We start from the raw sequence: 17,458 nt of genomic DNA, 5'->3' as shown, positions 1-17,458 counted from the left end.
ATGCCACCTTATGAGATGCTTTATGGGCATAGGTGTCGAACCCCGATTTGTTGGGGTGAAGTAGGACAAAAGGAAATCGGGAGTACCGATTTGGTTTTAGAGATGAATAGCAAGATTGATATGATTCGAGAGCATTTGAAAAAGGCTCAAGATAGGAAAAAGTGGTATGCCGACAAACGAAGATGAACGATCGAATTCCAAGAAGGTGACATGGTGATACTTAAGGTTTCACCATGGAAAGGTATTATTCGATTTCGAAAACGGGGAAAGTTAGCTCCTCGGTTTATTGGACCATTTAAGGTTTTAGCTCGTGTTGGTGAAGTCGCGTATCGATTGGAATTACCCGAAGAGCTTGCGGGGATCCATAATACATTTCATGTTTCCCATCTCCATAAGTGTCTTGCGGATGATTCATCTTGGGTGCCTTTAGACGAGATTGAGCTAAACAATAAATTAGAGTATATTGAGGAGCCGATCGCTATACTCGATGAGAAGGTCAAGAGGTTGAGACATAAAGAGGTAAGGACTTTTAAAGTCCAATGGTGTCGTAGTAAAGGTTCCGAATTTACTTGGGAGCCCGAAGAGTTCGTGTTGGTTTACCTTCCGGCTTGTCATGCGGCTTGGATCGCGAGGACGTGCTCCGATTCAAGTGGGGGAGAGTTGTAACATCCCGTTTTTCCCGTACATATTTAAAGGTACAAACTTATTTATTAGCACGACTATAACTTGTTCGTTTATGTGATTAAATGAGCCAAAGTGTTAGTTTATGAGTTAGTGCATGTATGTGTGTGTATATATATATGTATATATATATATATATATATATATATATATATATATATATATATATATATATATATATATTTGAGAATGCGTGCGTGAGCGTGTATATGTATGTGTCGCGATGGAGTGAGTCGTGCGAGACTTAAGGTTGAAGCTTAGGCATGCATAGGAAGAGCGAATGAGGTGTGCTAGTTGTTTGAACCATCGTTTTGTGTTAAATTGTCGAAGTGACCAGGCCTAGGCAAACACCGCGCCGCTACGGGCGGGACCGCGCTGCGACAAACAAAGCAAACCTGGATCAGAAAGTGGGTTAAGAAGGGTAGAATTTCCCTTTATGTGTCGCGCCGCGGCAGTCCTGCTGGACAGAATCCGGACTTAGCTCATTTTAAGAGATTTTAAGGGGCAAAATGGTAAATTGACATGTGGATCTGATGGGAGCATTAAATCCCCACCACATATCCATTTAATTCATTTTCCTTTTATCTTTTCTTTCCATTTTCTCTCCCAAAACACAAAACCAACTTAGTTTAATCTTGAGATTTGAAGGTGAAGATTTGTGAATCAAACTTAGGAGCAAGAATTAAAGTTGTTCTCCTTGTTGTTAGCTACAAGTGGATAGTCTTGGTAAGTTCTAACTTTATGTTTTAAGTTTTAATTGGTTAATGGCTAGGGTTTTGGTTAATAGAGATTTGTATGACCTATTTGAGGGTAAAATGGGTGAATTTAGGTTGTGTTGTTGTAATGAAACCCTAATAGCCACAATCTAGGGTTTTGGCATTATGATTTTGTTGGAATTTAACAAGTTTCATAAGTCTTAAAACCTTTTAAGAATCATTATAATCGGAAGCGTGTAATTATCAAGTTTTACTTGTTAAACTTTAACCAATTTAAAGCTAAATCCCATGGATCAAGTTGTGAACATTATGCTTACATATTAACAAGAGAAGGAAGAGTGTTTTATACCTCCTTAAACTAAGTTTAAGGGCTGTTTTGATGCAAGAAGATGATGAAGAAATAATGCTTCAACACACCCTTGAGTTGGTTGAACCTTTAAGCCTTTATAACCTTGCTATCCAAGCTTGAAACCACTTCTTTTTGCACTTGAATAAACCAATCAGCAGCAACACTGATTTGAGCAGAAAGTTGATGAACTTATTGATGAACTTAGCCTCTAACTTGAAGCCTCAAGTGTTGCATACCCCAAGCTATGATCCCAACACCTTTGTCTTTGATTTGGTTAGGATTTAAGAGCACTTGATCACTTGATTTTGCAAGCAAAACTCCTCCTTTTCTTTCCTTAAAGAACCGGCAGCAGCAAGCAGTTTTGGGAGTGCAAGAAAATGTTTTTTTCAAAACCAAACTTAAGAATGAGTTGGTCAAGTTCTTGGTTAATGAATCTTGCATGTTATTAAGGAATGTGTCATGTATCAAAAGTAACAAGAATAAAATGAGCATGGGTTCTTCCTTGGGGCATGTAAATGCCGTCCCCATGGGGATTCTTTAACCAAAGTGTTACTTGCAAATTAGATAATACTTGTAAAGAAAAATGCCCATATATTGTTACTTGTAAATTGTATATTTATAAACCTTTTATAAATATAAACACAACTTAATTATTTAACCTTTTAAATAATTAAATCCTTAATATATAAATTATCCAAATAATTTATCTCAAGTGATAACATTTCAGAAAACCGATTTTCTGAAGTCCAAGTGTCGCGTATTTATTTAACGATCCATTCGTTATTATTAATACGTATAAGGTGTCGGTAAGCTTGTTATTGGGTATGACCCGACTTGGATCATAACATGTTGGCCACATTAATTTAATATGTCTCTCGGGCATACGAAATACCTTCAATCTCCCACTTGCACGAGAAACATAAGAAATTAATGCAAGTGACGGATACCACCTAACGACCGTCCATCACCCCCAATATGTTATGACTTTGTGCCATTCAATAACATCATCCTTTTCGAGTTCCCGTCTCGAACATGAATAGGTGAATCTATCATTATTTCCTTTTCTTTCCTTATTCAACTTCATCCCTTATGTAGTTGAATCTCCGCTCAATGTGACGGGTCTTTTGGTGTGCACGAGGTTCCTTGATTTGGGCAATCGCACCCTCGTTGTCACAAAAGATCTCAAGAGGGTCCTGAATGGAAGGGACCACTCCTAAGTCGTCGATGAATTTCTTCATCCATGCAGCTTCCTGTGCTGCCAATGAGGCGGCAATGTACTCCGACTCTGTAGTGGATAACGCAACAACATCCTGTTTTGAACTCTTCCAAGAGACCGCACCTCCATTTAATGTAAAGACATAACCGGATTGTGATCGAGAATCATCTCGATCAGTTTGGAAGCTCGCGTCCACGTAACCTTTTACAGCGAGTTCCTCATCACCAGACCCGTATATAAGAAACATATCCTTAGTCCTTCTAAGGTATTTCAATATACTTTTAACAGCAATCCAATGACTGTTTCCTGGGTTATTCTGGTATCTACTTGTCAAGCTAAGAGCGCATGACACATCCGGTCTAGTACATATCATTGCATACATGATTGACCCAATAGCAGACGCGTATGGGACATTCTTCATTCTCTCTTGTTCATCTTTTGTGGTAGGGCACTGAGATGAACTGAGAAGTGTTCCTCTTTGAATAGGTACCAAACCTTTCTTAGAATTCTCCATCTTGAACCTTTTCAAGACCTTTTCAATGTATGCACTTTGATTCAAACCTATCAATTTCTTGGATCTATCCCTGTAGATCCCAATCCCCAAAACGTATTGTGCTTCTCCAAGATCCTTAATGGAGAAGCATTTACTTAACCAAGTTTTAACACCTTGCATTGCCGGAATATCGTTCCCAAATAACAATATATCATCCACATATAATACAAGGAACATGATAGTGCTCCTACTAGCTTTCTTATATACACAAGCTTCATCACCATTTTTAATGAAGCCAAATTTCTCAGCTTCCTCATTAAAACGATGATTCCACATTCTAGATGCTTGTTTCAATCCGTAGATTGACTTCTTTAACTTGCATACCTTTTTAGGATATTTCGGATCAACAAAACCTTCAGGCTGAACCATATAGACATCTTCCATAAGATATCCATTTAGGAAAGCGGTCTTGACATCCATTTGCCATATTTCGTAATCATAATGAGCAGCAATGGCAAATAATATCCTGATAGACTTTAGCATTGCCACAGGCGAAAAAGTTTCATCATAGTCAACCCCTTGAGTTTGAGTGAAACCTTTTGCTACAAGTCTAGCTTTGTATGTATCCAAGTTTCCATGTATGTCGGTTTTCATTTTGAAAAGCCATTTGCAATCAACTAGCCTAGAGCCAGGGGGTTGCGTAACAAGTTCCCAAACTTGGTTGTCATATATGGATTGCATCTCAGATTTCATGGCTTCCTGCCATTTATCTTTATCAATCCTTGATAAAGCATCTTGGTAGTTTGTTGGTTCATCCAAATCAACCGTATAGCAACCATCTATGAGAAACCCATATCTCTCAGGAGGATTGCTAATCCTACCAGATCTACGAATGTCTTGTGTATTTTGATCATCCATTTGATCACTCTCAACATTTCCATGTTGAGTGCTAGTGTCAACCAATTGTGTATCATCTACTTGATCTTGAACCTCTTCAAGATCTATCTTCCTTTCACTATTTCCTTCCATTAGGAACTTAGTTTCAAGGAATTCCGCCTTCCGAGCAACAAATACATTCTGCTTGGATGGATCATAGAAATAGTATCCCATATCATCCTTGGGATATCCTATGAAGATACACTTCGTGGATCGAGCATCCAACTTATTAGGGACGTAACGCTTAGGATAAGCTTCACATCCCCATTCCTTTAAGTATGATAGAGATGGAGGTTTTCCAAACCACATCTCATGAGGAGTTCGTTCCACTTTCTTGGTTGGGGCCATATTTAGAATACGAGCCGCGGAGCATAGACAATAACCCCAAAATGATAGAGGTAACGAGCTTCTTGCCATCATAGATCGAACCATATCCATTAGGGTTCGGTTTCTCCTTTCGGACACTCCATTAAGCTGGGGTGTACCTGGTGGAGTAAGTTGTGAGATAATCCCACAATTTCTAAGATGATATTGGAAGGCATCGCTGAGGTATTCACCTCCTCTATCGGTACGAAGTACCTTAATTGTCTTGTTGAGTTGATTTTGTACTTCGTTTTGATATTCTTTGAATGCTTCAAAAGTTTCATCCTTGTGTCTTAATAAGTAGACATATCCGAAACGACTGAAGTCATCAATGAAAGTAACGAAGTATCTTTCACCATTCCTAGTCATGGGCTTAAAAGGTCCACATACATCCGAATGTATTAATCCTAATAAGTCCTTAGCCCTTTCATAGGTTCCTTTGAAAGGTGCTTTAGTCATTTTGCCTTGTAAACAAGATTCACACACATCAAACGAGTCCAGTTCATTTGATTTCAAAAGGCCATTCTTTTGAAGTGTATGCATTCGATTCTTGTTTATGTGACCAAGGCGACAATGCCATAAGTAGGAATCACTCAAATCCATTTTGAGCTTCTTGGTGCTTGCTTGGTATATTGAGCTATCGAATGATGTGTTATCATGAACCACTTCATAAATACCATTCAAAGGCGAGGCCTTAAAATAGAACATATCATTCAAAAGGACATGGATATCATCATTAATAAAATTAAGATTAAAACCACATTGTCTTAAACGGGAAACAGAAATAATGTTTCGTGTTAAATCAGGTGCATACAAAACATTTTTCAATATAAGCTCCAAACCACTTGGTAGCTTTAAAACAAAGTCTCCTTGAGCTTTTACGTGCACCTTTGCACCATTTCCCATGTAGAGACTTGTTGTTCCCGCATTTAGTTTACTTCTTATGAACCCTTGCAATGAATTGCAAATATGAGTTCCACATCCTGTGTCTAATACCCATGTATTAGAAGAATTAATACTAAGCTCAACGTATATCATGTATACTTTACCTGAGGTTTGCCCTGCATCCCTCTTTGCATTCAACTCCTTTAGGTAGACCGGGCAGTTGCGTTTCCAGTGATTTATCACACCGCAACCAAAGCACGGATCTTCCTTGGGGTTTGCTTGTCTGGTAACCTTTTGCCATTTAGTGTTGTTGGTTGGGGCAACCATCTTCCCTTTTCCTTTGCCCTTGTAGGTGGGTCCTTTCTTCTTAGCCACCTTTGGCTTAGAAGAGGATTCATCCTTGGATCCACCTTCTTTGATCATGAGCATGGGTGAAGCCTTTTTACCCATGCTTGATTCATCCGTCCTTAGCATGACATGTAATTCGTCAATGCTCTTATCCCAATCATTCATGCTGTAATTCAACACGCATGTGTCAAACCTTTTGACAAAGAGTTGAGGATAAGGTCCGTGGTTAATTCATTAGACACGGGACTGTTGGGACGGTGCAATCGATCAATGAGGCTTTTCATCTTTAGTGCATTAGATGAAACGGATTGGGAGTTATTTTCCTTTTTGAGGATGGACCTCAATGATAGGTTATTAAAGTTGATTGGTGCGTCTGGAATGTTGTTGTTATTGGCGGCTATCTACAAAATTTAACAAAGTTCGTTTAAGTATTAATTTTAATTTAACATCCAATACCCTTTAAATCAAATTGAATTATTAAATTCTAGAATCCAACGGTAAACCAAATTTCGGTTAGGTGACCTTTATCCCGCGATTTGATTTAGCTAGGTAGTCAATAAATGACAATTGCAATCCATTTGCAACTTCTAGAGTATGGGATCATGCAATCCTTTTGCATAGCATATTTATCCCATCAACGCCTATTTGTTCTTCATGCTTCGGTGACCCTAAGTTCATGATTCCCAAATCAAGTCGTCCTACTTGTATAGACTTGTAAATTTAACATACAAGTGGTTAGGTGACCTTTATCCCACAAGCATGCGAAATTTACCTTAATCATATTAGTTTGTTCATAACGGTTAGGTGACCTTTATCCCATCATGAGTTCCCTAATACTTTTAAGTGTCACACAATAGGATGGCGTTAAACTTGTTTACCTTGTTAGTGAAAGGGATTTAAGTTTTCATTAATTCTAATTTGAGAAAACTTTTATGCCATACACCAACATGCATTTAGTGTATGGTACTTATGAAAAACCAATTTCATGTCTTGTAATTCAGCCAATTACTTGATATAAACCAATTTATATTTGTTATCCTTTTCTTGTTCCTAATAACCATTTATTAAGGTCTTTAGTTGCCTTTTCAATTTAACCATTTAAATTGCCGTTTTGCATGTCGTTAATACGTCTAATTTAACCAATTAAATTGTCGTTATGTTTGTTGTTAACTTGTGTGATTAATTTGTTACAATCAAACATACAATCCATAAACATACAAACAACCACACATGCAAAATAAGTATGTTCACAATCTAGCCATTTAGGTGGACATTTGTTTAGCCGAAAACAAATGTCACCGGGTAAGGGTTATCAACACAAAGCAAGAGATTTCCAATCTCCCACTTAACCTTGCATCCAAATGCTACTTGTGTTCTTCAAGTCTTCATTCATCATCTTGTATCTTCATTTTACAAAATATGTATCCTAATACATTTTTCTAGAAAATGAAAATACAACCTAATCTATTTTACATACCAAATATAAAATAAAATTACATAGCCTTATGAATGAATTATTATATACCAATTGAACAAATATTACATGCCATTGAATAATTATAATTACAAACCAAATGAATCATAAATCAACCAAATATAGCATGCAATCAACACACGGTCAAGGCTAGAATTGTGAACATCAACATGCAACCAATTGTGACCAAAATGCAAGAGCCCAAACCCAATTTTGGAGCCCTAACAATTCGGCATTCATCAAACACCCTCCCAAAACCCATGATTTTTGCATTCTTCTTTCATGCATGTACTTAGAATGCAAAGTTGATGGGTTTTAAAACAACAATTCGAAGCATATTTCAACAACTTCGGCTCCTGATACCATTGTTGGAATTTAACAAGTTTCATAAGTCTTAAAACCTTTTAAGAATCATTATAATCGGAAGCGTGTAATTATCAAGTTTTACTTGTTAAACTTTAACCAATTTAAAGCTAAATCCCATGGATCAAGTTGTGAACATTATGCTTACATATTAACAAGAGAAGGAAGAGTGTTTTATACCTCCTTAAACTAAGTTTAAGGGCTGTTTTGATGCAAGAAGATAATGAAGAAATAATGCTTCAACACACCCTTGAGTTGGTTGAACCTTTAAGCCTTTATAACCTTGCTATCCAAGCTTGAAACCACTTCTTTTTGCACTTGAATAAACCAATCAGCAGCAACACTGATTTGAGCAGAAAGTTGATGAACTTATTGATGAACGTAGCCTCTAACTTGAAGCCTCAAGTGTTGCATACCCCAAGCTATGATCCCAACACCTTTGTCTTTGATTTGGTTAGGATTTAAGAGCACTTGATCACTTGATTTTGCAAGCAAAACTCCTCCTTTTCTTTCCTTAAAGAACCGGCAGCAGCAAGCAGTTTTGGGAGTGCAAGAAAATGTTTTTTTCAAAAAAAACTTAAGAATGAGTTGGTCAAGTTCTTGGTTAATGAATCTTGCATGTTATTAAGGAATGTGTCATGTATCAAAAGTAACAAGAATAAAATGAGCATGGGTTCTTCCTTGGGGCATGTAAATGCCGTCCCCCATGGGGATTCTTTAACCAAAGTGTTACTTGCAAATTAGATAATACTTGTAAAGAAAAATGCCCATATATTGTTACTTGTAAATTGTATATTTATAAACCTTTTATAAATATAAACACAACTTAATTATTTAACCTTTTAAATAATTAAATCCTTAATATATAAATTATCCAAATAATTTATCTCAAGTGATAACATTTCAGAAAACCGATTTTCTGAAGTCCAAGTGTCGCGTATTTATTTAACGATCCATTCGTTATTATTAATACGTATAAGGTGTCGGTAAGCTTGTTATTGGGTATGACCCGACTTGGATCATAACATGTTGGCCACATTAATTTAATATGTCTCTCGGGCATACGAAATACCTTCAGATTTGAGGTTGTAAGTGTCAAATCGTGTTGTTAGTCACTAATGCACTTTAAGATTAATGAAAGAAGTGTTAATGTGTAAGTTTGACTTGATTGTGAGTCTAAGTAATATAAAATGGGTCAAAATGTAATAGTTGACCTAATTAGATGAAATGGGTATGGATTACCCTAAGTTTTGTGTTAATTGAAGTTAGTAGACTTTAAATCACTAGCCTTAGTGATTAAAGTCGAGTCTTGGCCATTTATAGGCAGTTGTGTGTAGTTGAGTCATTTAATGCAAAGTGGGTCATTAAATGCTCAAGTGGAAGTATCATGGTTAATCTGACTAGTTGTGAAATTGAATGTGCACTTAATGATTTAGGTACATTGCGTTGTAGCTCGGAAGTGCTAAATCATCATCCTTGTGACAAGATGAGTGGAGTAATTATACTTATGTATATATAGCGTATTTATTTGCGAATGTTATGGTATGAACCACCGAGCCGGTAGTGCCATAACATGTGTGGGTTAGGATGTGAACCACGAGCCAGTAGCATTGAGTGTGAACCACGAGCCGGTAGCACTATAAACTAAGATGTGAACCACGAGCCGGTAGCATCGAGTGTGAACCACGAGCCGGTAGCACTATAAACGAGTATGACTCAAACGCGTATGGTGTGAACTACGAGCCGGTAGCACCATAGCGATATTGGTTAACCATATTGAGATTGTTGTTTTGTTTAGCTTATAATATATATTGAGTTGAGTATATGATAATGAAGTGGTGTGATAATGTACGACTTGTTAGTGTTACGGGTATGTTGACATGCTATTTGAGTTACAAGTTCGTATGAGGTATTTGGTGTTGTGATTGCAAATGGATAGGTTATATATATGCATGTATAATTGTTGCACTCACTAAGCATTGCTTACCCTCTCGTTGTTTATCATTTTATAGGTTCCGGCTTGGACAAGGGTAAGGGTATACGGTTGGATTAGTTGTCTCCCGTTTATGTTGACAGGGGTGCTTTTGGCATAGCTTTTGAAGTTGGCCTAACGTTTTGGGTAGTTTAGCCCCAAACCATGCTCGAGTGTCGTTTGGATTATAAACTATCATTGTAGTAGGTCAAACTTGTATTAAACTTAATTAATGGCCTTCGTGCCTTTTATGAACATTTAAATTGTTGTACGTTTAAATGGAACTTGTGGACTGGTTTGCATATTTAATTGGCGCGTAAATGTGTATAAAAAAAATTTAACGTATGGAATACGGGTTGGGTTGTTTCATGGGTGTAATGTGGGTTTAAAGTTCGAGTCTGCGATACCACATTGTGTTGGCATGGATGAGGTTTAAAGTTCGGGTATGCGATACCTCATCATCATGTGTGTGTGTGCGAGCGTGCAGTGTGGGTTTTAAGTTCGGGTATGTGATACCACATTTAACGTGATGGGTGGGTTTTAAGTTCGGGTATGCGATACCACCCAAGGGACTAGTGATGCATACTAGTGGCGTCTGTGTGGCTAACAGTTCATTTGCGAGAATCGTTCCCTTTGTGTTTTTGGTTAACCATGGTTAGTTGTTGTTGTGTAGCATATTATATTGTTCGTGTTATATGCTATTGTTGTGATAGCTCGTGTTATCGGAGATATTTAGCATTATACTTTGCGATGGTATGCTAATTAAATTGCTAGCGCGTATGCGGTAATTGTGTAAGTGATTGCAAATAAGTAGATTATATATGTATATGTATAATTATTGCATTCACTAAGCTTTATGCTTACCCCTCTCGTTGTTCACCTTTTTACAGGTATTTTGAAGCTAGCTAGTTGTTAGACTAGATGCGTAGGAGTGCTTGGGCTCGATGGGGTAGCCTTTGGATATTTGGACGCGAATTGGGGATTTGGTAGTCCCCGGTATTATGCATTTATCGGGTTGGGTTATTGAGTATTAACCCGTGTTTTGTGTAATTGAGTCATTATTACAAATGTTTTTGTGAGGTGTCATTTGTGTACCAAGGATTATATTAAGTTGTTAAACGTAATATTATGATATTATATTTTTGGTTAAAACAGAGTTGAAAATGTTATGTATGATGAACGGTATATTGGGACCTAACTTATATATATATAAAAAAAATGTGCTTCATTTTTGGTAAACGGATTTGGGGTTGTTACAAGTGGTATCAGAGCATAGTCTAAGGGAATTAGGTGATCTTGGAATAGGTGCCTAGTCTTAGACTTATTGAAGGTTGTGCGTTACTTGCGGGACTTGTAGGAATACGGGTCAGATTGAGATTTGTTAGTGTCTTAGAGTAGGTGAATAACTAGGACTTGTGTTTGTCCAAAGTGTGATTATGTGGGGCCTTATTTCGCGTGTAAATTAGTGCCTTAGATAACTAGTGCCCAATGTAAGTAAGCGAACTTGGACGTTGTTTTAGTGATAGTCACCTAGGTTGTAGGTTGACTTGTTGTTGCGGTGTACTTTTGTATATTTATTATTATATTGTATATAGGTGTATATATATACAGGTATCTATTTGGTGCGGTGTCCTAAGGACGAATCTATTAGAGAGATTCGAATATTTGGCGGTTTAAGTGATCAAGTTCGCGGTAAGGACTTTGGTCATTCGGGCAATAGGAATTATCGCGTGTTATGTTATGTGAATGTTGCGTCAGTCCGGGTAAAGTACTTTGCGTGAACATGTGGAAATGGTAAGGTACTCAATTGTAATAATGACCGATCACCATTATTACAACCGTGTATCTTAACACCAAGTGTAGTGACCCGAACTTTTCCATGTTTATATATATTAATTGAGATTGATATTTACATGATTAAATGTTTCCAACATGTTAAGCAATCAAACTTGTTAAGACTTGATTAATTGAAATATGTTTCATATAGACAATTGACCACCCAAGTTGACCGGTGATTCATGAACGTTAAAACTTGTAAAAACTATATGATGACATATATATGGATATATATATAGTTAACATGACTCTATGATAAGTAAACATATCATTAAGTATATTAACAATGAACTACATATGTAAAAACAAGACTACTAACTTAATGATTTTTAAACGAGACATATATGTAACGATTATCGTTGTAAAGACATTTAATGTATATATATCATATTAAGAGATATTCATACATGATAATATCATGATAATATAATAATTTAAAATCTCATTTGATATTATAAACATTGGGTTAACAACATTTAACAAGATCGTTAACCTAAAAGTTTCAAAACAACACTTACATGTTACGACTAACGATGACTTAACGACTCAGTTAAAATGTATATACATGTAGTGTTTTAATATGTATTTATACACTTTTGAAAGACTTCAATACACTTATCAAAATACTTCTACTTAACAAAAATGCTTACAATTACATCCTCGTTCAGTTTCATCAACAATTCTACTCGTATGCACCCGTATTCGTACTCGTACAATACACAGCTTTTAGATGTATGTACTATTGGTATATACACTCCAATGATCAGCTCTTAGTAGCCCATGTGAGTCACCTAACACATGTGGGAACCATCATTTGGCAACTAGCATGAAATATCTCATAAAATTATAAAAATATGAGTAATCATTCATGACTTATTTACATGAAAACAAAATAACATATCCTTTATATCTAATCCATACACCAACGACCAAAAACACCTACAAACACTTTCATTCTTCAATTTTCTTCATCTAATTGATCTCTCTCAAGTTCTATCTTCAAGTTCTAAGTGTTCTTCATAAATTCCAAAAGTTCTAGTTTCATAAAATCAAGAATACTTTCAAGTTTGCTAGCTCACTTCCAATCTTGTAAGGTGATCATCCAACCTCAAGAAATCTTTGTTTCTTACAGTAGGTTATCATTCTAATACAAGGTAATAATCATATTCAAACTTTGGTTCAAATTCTATAACTATAACAATCTTATTTTAAGTGATGATCTTACTTGAACTTGTTTTCGTGTCATGATTCTGCTTCAAGAACTTCGAGCCATCCAAGGATCCATTGAAGCTAGATCCATTTTTCTCTTTTCCAGTAGGGTTATCCAAGGAACTTAAGGTAGTAATGATGTTCATAACATCATTCGATTCATACATATAAAGCTATCTTATTCGAAGGTTTAAACTTGTAATCACTAGAACATAGTTTAGTTAATTCTAAACTTGTTCGCAAACAAAAGTTAATCCTTCTAACTTGACTTTTAAAATAAACTAAACACATGTTATATATCTATATGATATGCTAACTTAATGATTTAAAACCTGGAAACACGAAAAACACCGTAAAACCGGATTTACGCCGTCGTAGTAACACCGCGGGCTGTTTTGGGTTAGTTAATTAAAAACTATGATAAACTTTGATTTAAAAGTTGTTATTCTGAGAAAATGATTTTTATTATGAACATGAAACTATATCCAAAAATTATGGTTAAACTCAAAGTGGAAGTATGTTTTCTAAAATGGTCATCTAGACGTCGTTCTTTCGACTGAAATGACTACCTTTACAAAAACGACTTGTAACTTATTTTTACGACTATAAACCTATACTTTTTCTGTTTAGATTCATAAAATAGAGTTCAATATGAAACCATAGCAATTTGATTCACTCAAAACGGATTTAAAATGAAGAAGTTATGGGTAAAACAAGATTGGATAATTTTTCTCATTTTAGCTACGTGAAAATTGGTAACAAATATATTCCAACCATAACTTAATCAACTTGTATTGTATATTATGTAATCTTGAGATACCATAGACACGTATACAATGTTTCGACCTATCATGTCGACACATCTATATATATTTCGGAACAACCATAGACACTCTATATGTGAATGTTGGAGTTAGCTATACAGGGTTGAGGTTGATTCCAAAATATGTATAGTTTGAGTTGTGATCAATACTGAGATACGTATACACTGGGTCGTGGATTGATTCAAGATAATATTTATCGATTTATTTCTGTATATCTAACTGTGGACAACTAGTTATAGGTTACTAACGAGGACAGCTGACTTAATAAACTTAAAACATCAAAATATATTAAAAGTGTTGTAAATATATTTTGAACATACTTTGATATATATGTATATATTGTTATAGGTTCGTGAATCAACCAGTGGCCAAGTCTTACTTCCCGACGAAGTAAAAATCTGTGAAAGTGAGTTATAGTCCCACTTTTAAAATCTAATATTTTTGGGATGAGAATACATGCAGATTTTATAAATGATTTACAAAATAGACACAAGTACATGAAACTACATTCTATGGTTGAATTATCGAAATCGAATATGCCCCTTTTTATTAAGTCTGGTAATCTAAGAATTAGGGAACAGACACCCTAATTGACGCGAATCCTAAAGATAGATCTATTGGGCCTAACAAACCCCATCCAAAGTACCGGATGCTTTAGTACTTCGAAATTTATATCATATCCGAAGGGTGTCCCGGAATGATGGGGATATTCTTATATATATGCATCTTGTTAATGTCGGTTACCAGGTGTTCACCATATGAATGATTTTTATCTCTATGTATGGGATGTGTATTGAAATATGAAATCTTGTGGTCTATTGTTACGATTTGATATATATAGGTTAAACCTATAACTCACCAACATTTTTGTTGACGTTTTAAGTATGTGTATTCTCAGGTGATTATTAAGAGCTTCCGCTGTCGCATACTTAAATAAGGACAAGATTTGGAGTCCATGCTTGTATGATATTGTGTAAAAACTGCATTCAAGAAACTTATTTTGTTGTAACATATTTGTATTGTAAACCATTATGTAATGGTCGTGTGTAAACAGGATATTTTAGATTATCATTATTTGATAATCTACGTAAAGCTTTTTAAACCTTTATTGATGAAATAAAGGTTATGGTTTGTTTAAAAATGAATGCAGTCTTTGAAAAACGTCTCATATAGAGGTCAAAACCTCGCAACGAAATCAATTAATATGGAACGTTTTTAATCAATAAGAACGGGACATTTCAGTTGGTATCCGAGCGTTGGTCTTAGAGAACCAGAAAATTTGCATTAGTGTGTCTTATCGAGTTTGTTAGGATGCATTAGTGAGTCCGGACTTCGACCGTGTTTTCTTTAAAAATGATTGCTTAACATTTTTGTTGGAAACTATATATTTTTAACATATGAATATTATGTGATATATTAATCTCTTATCGTGTTTGATATTATGTGATAGATGTCTACCTCTAGAACAAGTCCCATTGACTCACCTAATAATAATGAAGAGTCAAATGTAAATTGGAATGATTCATGGACTGATTTACAAGTTCCCGAAGAGGAACCGGAAGAAGAGTCGGAACCGGAAGAAGAATCGGAACCGGAAGAAGAATCGGAACCGGATGAAGAAATAGAACCGGTGGGGGAAATAATAAAACGGTTAAGTAAAAGAAAATCCTCAACCAACCGACCAAGGTTAATTATGGTCAATGGTGTTTCCGCCAAGGAAGCAAAATATTGGGAGGATTACCAATTCTCCGATGAATCGGATTCCGACGAGAATTCCGATGATGTTATAGAAATTACCCCAACTGAATTTAAAAAGGCAAAAGAAAATAATAAGGGAAAGGGCATAAAAATAGAGAAATCTAATTCCAACCTCGATGAACTTTATATGTATCGTCAACCCCCGAAGTCCTTAAGTTGTAACAATGACCCGGGAACCTCTAAACCACCAGGTTTTTCTAAACCAATGTGGACAACGATGGCTCGTATTAGGGGAACATCATATATCCCTAGAAACTTGGCAAAACGAACCAAAACCGAAGAAGAAGAAACGAGCGAGTCGGAATAAGATAGTTGTATTCGTGTGGTGTAATATATGTAATATAGTGTTCTTATGCTTTATGATATATGTAAAAATTGCTTGTATTAATAAGTATTTTTTTTATGAATCTAACTCTTGTCTATTTTACAGTTTAAAAACACAAAATGGATAGACAACCCAATATTTTAAGAGACCTACCCGGAGACATGATTGATGAAATCTTGTCTAGAGTCGGCCAGAATTCTTCGGCACAACTATTTAAGGCGAGATCAGTTTGTAAGACATTCGAAGAACGTTCCAAGAATGTCTTGGTTTATAAGAGACTTTCGTTTGAAAGATGGGGGATATCACATTGGGAAACCCATAAGTTACGATGTGTTTACTTTGACGCATATATTGCGGGGAACCCAAATGCTATTTTACGCAACGGGTTAAGAAATTATTTTGACTCAATATATCCGAATATTGGACTTCGTGATTTAGAAAAAGCGGCTAACATGCAACATAAAGAAGCATGTTATGCTTACGGATTAGTAATGTTCGCTTCTCACCAAAGTGAGAACAAGAACATCGGGCTACAACTATTAAACAAAACGTTTCCACAAGTGACGGAGTCGGTAATTGGGGTAAGAAATGAGGTTTTTAGATTATTACGGGACTGTTGGACATTACGTAACCCTCGTCCCTTTGATGACGTTACAACACACTGTCTTATCAACGGCCATAACGGTTATGTTGCACAAGACCAAGGATGGGAAGTAGTCCTAGTAAAACCAGAATGCATGACTTGTTTCTGGACGTATGAATTACGTGTCTTTATTGCCTTTGCTGAACGACTTGTGTACTAGCTAGAATTATCTTCACAACTATCTTGTATCAAAGTTATTGTGTGCTATATTTCATGCTTTATGTAAAATAAGCGGTATTGTAAGTTTGTAAAATATTGTATAAAAGTTTGAACGCGAAATATTATTATAATCAGTTTTTCATATAGAATTGTAGTAGTTGAATTGTATATTAGCTACTAAGTATGAACTTAACGGGTAGGTACTACCCGAATTTAAACTTATAAAATGCTAATATGAAGAAAAAGCTTTTATAAATGAGTTCATATTATGCTACGAAATACTATTAACTACTCTTAATATTCTGTATGATTAACTTGTTCCATTTGACTATTTTGAAGGAAATGGCACCGACTACTCGACACACAGTGAATATGAATGAAGAGGAATTCCGTACTTTTCTAGCTTCAAACATAGCCGCAGTACAGGCTGCGCTACATACCAACAATAACCTTGGATCTAGCAGTACAGGAAATCGTGTAGGATGCACCTACAAAGAATTCACTGCCTGCAAACCTTTGGAATTTGATGGAACCGAAGGACCGATCGGATTGAAACGGTGGACCGAGAAGGTCGAATCGGTGTTTGCCATAAGTAAGTGTACTGAAGAGGACAAAGTGAAGTACGCTACGCATACCTTCACAGGTTCTGCGTTAACATGGTGGAATACCTATCTAGAGCAAGTGGGACAAGACGATGCGTACGCACTACCGTGGTCAGCATTCAAGCACTTGATGAACGAGAAGTACCGTCCCAGAACCGAGGTCAATAAGCACAAGACAGAACTTAGAGGGTTACGAACCCAAGGATTTGATATTACCACGTATGAAAGACGATTCACAGAATTGTGCCTATTGTGTCCGGGAGCATTCGAAGATGAGGAAGAGAAGATCGACGCGTTTGTGAAAGG

This window comes from Rutidosis leptorrhynchoides, chromosome 3 (genome assembly GCF_046630445.1).
Source record: "Rutidosis leptorrhynchoides isolate AG116_Rl617_1_P2 chromosome 3, CSIRO_AGI_Rlap_v1, whole genome shotgun sequence".
In the NCBI taxonomy this organism is placed as follows: Eukaryota; Viridiplantae; Streptophyta; class Magnoliopsida; order Asterales; family Asteraceae; genus Rutidosis; species Rutidosis leptorrhynchoides.
This window is presented reverse-complemented; position numbering follows the sequence as displayed.